Below are 6429 nucleotides of genomic sequence, written 5' to 3'. Positions count from 1 at the left end.
CCATAATTCATTTGACTCAAGTAAGTAAGACGAAGCTGAAATTTTATTATTATTTTCAACAACCATTACATTCAGCTTGAAAAGGCCCTCAGTGAGGTAACCTTTTCCTACAAACATTTTTCTTACTTATTACAACCTTATCGGAAACAAAAACACATTTAAAACCATTCTTAACAAGAAGTCCAGCAGAGACTAAATTTTTCCTAATCTCGGGAACATGAAGGACGTTGTTCAAAGTCACCACTTTGCCGGAAGTCATTTTGAGAAATATCTTCCCACATCCTTCAATCTTCGCCTTTGAAGCATTTCCCATAGAAATCGTCTCATCGGGTCCAACAGGAGCATAAGAAGCAAAAGCTTCTCTAACAGCACAAACATGACGAGTGGCTCCAGAATCAATCCACCACTCTTTAGGATTGCCCACCAAGTTGCATTCGGAAAGCATGGCACATAAATCATCAACATCATCATGCTTTTCAACCATGTTTGCTTGACCCTTCTTCTTGTCTTTCTTCGGAGCACGACACTCCGTAGATTTGTGTCCGGTTTTTCCACAGTTGTAGCAGTTTCCACTGAACCGCTTCTTGCTTGGGTTGTATTTCGGTCCAGAAGCCTTCTTCCTCTTTTTGTTCTCTTCAACAATATTTGCTCCCATTATTGTTGAGTTTCCACGGCCTCTCTTTTTAGCAGCTTTGTTGTCCTCTTCGATTCTCAACCGAACAATGAGATCTTCAAGGGACATCTCCTTGCGTTTGTGTTTCAAGTAGTCTTTGAAGTCCTTCCACAAAGGAGGCAACTTCTCAATCATTGCTGCTACTTGAAATGCTTCATTGATGACAAGACCTTCAATGAAATTTCTATTAGTAAAAATACTAAGATTATTACTTTCAACATCAATATTAATTTGATTTATACCTTCAGCAAGGAGATCGTGAATAATCACTTGCAATTCCTGGACTTGGGTAATAACAGACTTGCTATCTACCATTTTGTAGTCCAAAAACTTTGCTGCAACAAACTTTTTCAACCCGGCATCTTCGGTTTTGTATTTCTTTTCAAGCACAGTCCACAGTTCCTTTGACGTTTCCACGCCACTGTAGACGTTATACAAAGCATCCTCCAGCCCGCTTAGAATATAATTCTTGCACAAAAAATCTGAATGCTTCCACGCCTCAATCATGAGAAAGCATTCAGTTTCTGGAGTTTCATCGGACAGCACATGAACATCTTCCTTGATGAACTTCTGGAGACTTAGAGTAGTCAAATAGAAGAACATCTTTTGCTGCCAGCGCTTGAAATCAATCCCGGAAAATTTTCCGGGTTTTTCTGCCGGTGCCAATGCTGCCGGTGTCGTTCGGCTTGATGAGGCATTGGCAGTCACCATTGGAACAGCTTGGTTCTCATTCTCATTAGTCATTTCTGTAAAATAATGACACAAACGTTAAAATAACGTAGATTTTAATAGAGTACAAAACCACAAAAGTTTTACTCTTCCAGAAACAGTAAGTACAAATACAGAAAATATATTAAATTCCTTAAGCTTGTTAATTAACTGTATTTGTAAAATAATTCTGGAAATATAAATGAATATAAACAGAAATGAACATAAACAGAAATGAACAACGAAATAATAGAAAACCAATTCGAGCCTACTGAATTCACAGTGTTTCCTTAAGGAATTTAATCCCCTCCTAGGACCCGAGGTTATGGATTATTTCCTCCCAGGATAGAACGAATTACACATTGGTGTAGTGGTACTTCAAACCCCAGTGTTTCAGCGAACACAAAGTTCGGTAGCAAATCACACTTACTTTTGCTTTGTTTGATGCTAAAAGTATGCAGAAGAAGGAGAGAAAACTCAGAAAATCATAGTGAAATTCTGAGCAGAATAGTGTTGTATTTATAGCCAAAGTTGGGCTGAAATCTGAAGAGGTGCAACTCTTCAGAATGGTTGTTTATGCAAAACGCCCACAGCATAAATGCCATTACATAAATGGCCATTTACTCAACAATAAAGAGGAAAAATAAAGAGGGAAAATTGAATAGGGTAGTTACTTTTCTGTTACCAAAATAGAAAAATGGATTGGATTTAATATTAATATTCTATTACTAAAACAAATATTTAATAATATTTCTGTTAATATTTTACTATTAACAAATAAATTTGGTCCAAAAAGTTAATCAATCAATCGATCATTTGACCAAATCCAAATCCAAATCCGAATCTGAAGCCGAAGCCGAAGCCGTAGCCGAAGCCAAGCCGAGCGAGCGACGACGACGATGGCGCGAGGCTTGCCTTCTTCTCAACTCCTTAAGAGCTAGAAGAAGAGCAATTGCTTATATACCCATAAAAACCTGTTCCTCTTCCAATATGGGACAATGCCCATTTGCCAAGGGGGGAAACTTAAAATTTTCACTCAAAAATTTCATTTCCCTCCATTTTCCATTCACCCTCTTTTAAGTATTTAATATATTAATTAAATACATCCAAAACCCAACAGTTTTCACATATCTTTACGAGGAAGGTGCAAGTGATGAGAGCTAGGGATTCGGCCTTCTCATGCTGTGCGAATAAGTTCTTAATCTTTATGAATATTGTGGGCCTATTGCAACGGAAGAAAAAGAGACAAACAAGTTCATTTAGATTGCTTCTTCTGATGTCGTTAGGAGACATCTCTCGTATATAATGTTGTCACAAACCAAAATCCACTAGTCGTGATGGCACCTAACTCGACTCATCAGGTAAGCCAACTAACAGTCAATACAATCCAAATGAGATTTATAGGAAAACAGTGAAGAATTATCTGAACATTTATATATTATCCCAAGGACTGGTAGTACGAATCATCATGAGCTTCTAAGACTTGGAATTTACAAAGGCTGGTACAAATAATTACAAAATCTGTTTGAAAGTTACATAAATAGATTAGCAAAATCTAAAGCTACCAAGGACAAGTGGCAGCTATATCCGAAATGCAAGAACATCTTTAGAGTCAGCTCCCGACATCACCAGCAGCTCCGATCCAAAATCTGCACGCAAGGTGTAGAAGTGTAGTATGAGTACAACCGATCCTATGTACCCAGTAAGTATCTTGTCTAACCTCATCGAAGTAGTAACGAGGCTTTTTAGGTAAAAGATACTCATTGATAAAACATGTACCGTAAACTAGCAATAGAACTATACTACAATATAATAGAAAAGAGTACACGAAATGAATATGCAAAGCAATAGCTGAGTATTAGAAGAAATCACAATTTAACATTTTCCAATATCTCGACCAATCTTTTCCATAGAGCGAAAACCAATAAACCGCGATAGTCACTCCATAACTTTCATAGTGTGAGGAATGCACTCAGATATCAAGTCAATTGCACGGCAACACCCTTCGTGCATTTATCTCATCCTCACCAAATATGTGTATAATAGTACCAACCGGATGGCAGGAATGCCGATAACAGTAATGACAAAGTAGGAAATACGCAAGTAGCAATACTAAACGAGGATATACATATGGGCAACAGTAATAGACTAGGCGGAAGGCATAAGAGTACTGACAGCAATTAGGAAAAAGGAATATAAACTTCAACTAACTAGTATGGTGGAGGCCTAGATATAGATAGAACAAATAAGAAGGGAATACATGATCTTTATAAGTTAACAAGTAGAGGCATGAATGTGTTAGGTTTTAGTTTTAATGATAAAAAATTATATAATTGCTTTCTATGTAGGGACTAAAGGAAATCAACCAAGATCGAAGTGCAGAAATCAAAACTGAACGAAGAAAAGCATTCAAAAGGATCGAAGTGCAAAAAGAGAAGCAATCAAAGTTGAAGGAAGAAATCAATCAGAGATTGATTGAAGCATTCAAAGGGATTGACTGAAGAAATCAAAGGAAAGGAATCAGCATTAAAAAGGAAAAGAAGCACTGAAGATCCGGCAAAGATAATTAATCAGAAGCTATTACTCGAAGGACCCAGATTTAAGGAGCGAATCCGGCAGATATGAAGACTTAAAGATGGAAAGCTGTCAAAGTCCACACATCAAGGAAGAGTAACGGGAATTAACCTTATTCTCGGAAAGAATCAATTTTTTCGAAGGATCACATCTCTTGGGTTGGCAAAGCTCTTCAGTTTCTACGACCTCCTGCAAAGTATTTATACGCAACCTTAGGCTTGGAGATATATACTTTAATCGAACCAACTACCCTCTTTTTGTTCTACTCCAAACAAGCATTGTAGTTTTATTAGATCTATTATGTAACTAAGTGAGAGAAGAAAAAGAGATAAACACTGGTGAGACATTGTAGCAAGAAAAGAGAAGAGAGATATAGAGACTAAGTTATTGGTGTAAAGCTACGCCATTCAATCTGTACTCACAAAACAACGTTCACTGAAAGAGAACACTCTTGCAACCCAAGGGGACTGGACTAGGAGTCACATTTAATCCAAACCAGTATAAATATCTCGGTATCTTTACTTCCTGCATTTAAATTCTGCTTTAATTATTATTATCTTATTCTTACCTCAAGTCGACTAATTATTGATCTAGTCAACTATTGATAAAAGTTGATAAAAATAAGCAATTCACCCCCCCCCCCCCCCTCCCCTCTTGTACTTTCAATTGGTATCAGAGCAAGGCTCACATTTTTCTTTTGCTTAACAGGTTGTGAGAAAAGATCATGGCAAATCAATTTATTGTCGGAGCACTCTTCCAAGAAGGAACATCACAAGTGAGGCCACCATGTTGATACCCAATTTTTCCCTCATATATTCTAAATATACATATATATTTTTAAAAAAATTGTGCACATGTATTTACAAACATGCACAACTATTTATATAATTTTAGAGCTTTATATCAAGTTATTTCTGCATATAAATATCCAATAATTATCCCTCATATCATTTTTATGATGATTTAATCATCTAAATTTATCATTTATGCCCATATAGTGCTTAAATATTTTATTTGCATTTTTATAATTACATTTGCATTTTAAGGCTAGAATTGCCTAATTTGCAATAATAGATCATATATATATGCATAATTAGTGTTATCTATACAGAAAATGACTTTCTATATTTTATAATATTAAGTAATTATTTTAAATCATTTTTATGCACAAATGACATTTTTATCATTTATAAATTATTTTATTAAATTAAATGGGTATTTAAAATATAGCCCCTCTTCAATTGAATTTTCGGACCCCTAGCCCAATAATATAGTCAGCCCAATTACCCTAACCCACAACCCAATACCCAATACCCAAATACCCTACCCGTCTATAACCCGCCCCAGCCCAAATTTAATCATGGTCGTTGATCTCAGAAGATCAACGGTCCAGGATCAGTTTTCCTTTTTTAATTACACCAACCCCTAAACCCTACCCTCATTTCTCCCAACCCGCCGCATCTGGATCCCTTCTCTCATCTCTTCTCTCTCTCAGCCCCCTCTAACCTTAGCCCGCCGTCACTGATAGCCCCCTTGATTCATGGGGTTTTCCTTTGATTTCATGCCCTATCCAGCCTCATCTCTCTACTGGTTGTATGATTTTCATGTTGCTTGAGGATAATCTCAAGAGATTCGAACCAGATTTGGTTCAAAGTATCTCATTTCTCGATTAATCTGTCTATGTTCACTCCGATATCTGTGAGTACTGATATTTTTGTGTTTTTATGGTCTCAAATCTCTGGTTCAAACCAGATTTGATTCACTTCTGTTTATTTCCACAATCCTAGCTATTTTTGGTTGAATCCGTTTAGATCTCTTTAGATCTGAAGCGATTTTGAGTTTGTTTGGTATTTTTTCCTTAAGATTTTCTGTTTTTACCATTATTGTTAACCGATTTTATTTTACCCTGAAAGATAGGGTTTTAATTTCTAATGGGTTTTCTGCAAAAAATGTTTAAACGTTTGAATGTTTTCAACTCTGGTTTTCTTCTTTACTTTTTCAACTAATTTTTACTTGAGTTTCATCTCTCTGTCTTTGATATGTCTTAGGTTTTCCATTATTTGACTATTTATTATGCTGTTTTGCCCGTTTACCTTCAACTCTGTCAATTAAGTATTAATTGATTTACTTACCTAAATTAGGGTTTGAATTTAGTACCCGTGTTTCCTTATTAAGTTCTTACTTCTTCTTACCTTATTTATGTACCCGTATCACTGGTTGATTTTGTGTTTTGACTCCTAATTGATTGTGGAATCAGTTCTTACTTTATTTGACCTCATTTTTAGATACTGATTGATTCCGTGTGAGATTTTCCTTAAATTAAGTGGTACTTATTTGATTTTGTCTTCTTAATTGATTCATGCTGACCATAATTGATTGATTAACTGATTTTCATACCTTATTTGTGTGTAATTGATTTTATACCTTATTTATTTTACTCTACTGTATGCTATTAAAGCCACTCCCTTGTCCTG

Source organism: Nicotiana attenuata, unplaced genomic scaffold (genome assembly GCF_001879085.1).
Source record: "Nicotiana attenuata strain UT unplaced genomic scaffold, NIATTr2, whole genome shotgun sequence".
Lineage (NCBI taxonomy): Eukaryota > Viridiplantae > Streptophyta > Magnoliopsida > Solanales > Solanaceae > Nicotiana > Nicotiana attenuata.
Note: the sequence above shows the minus strand (reverse complement) of the source record.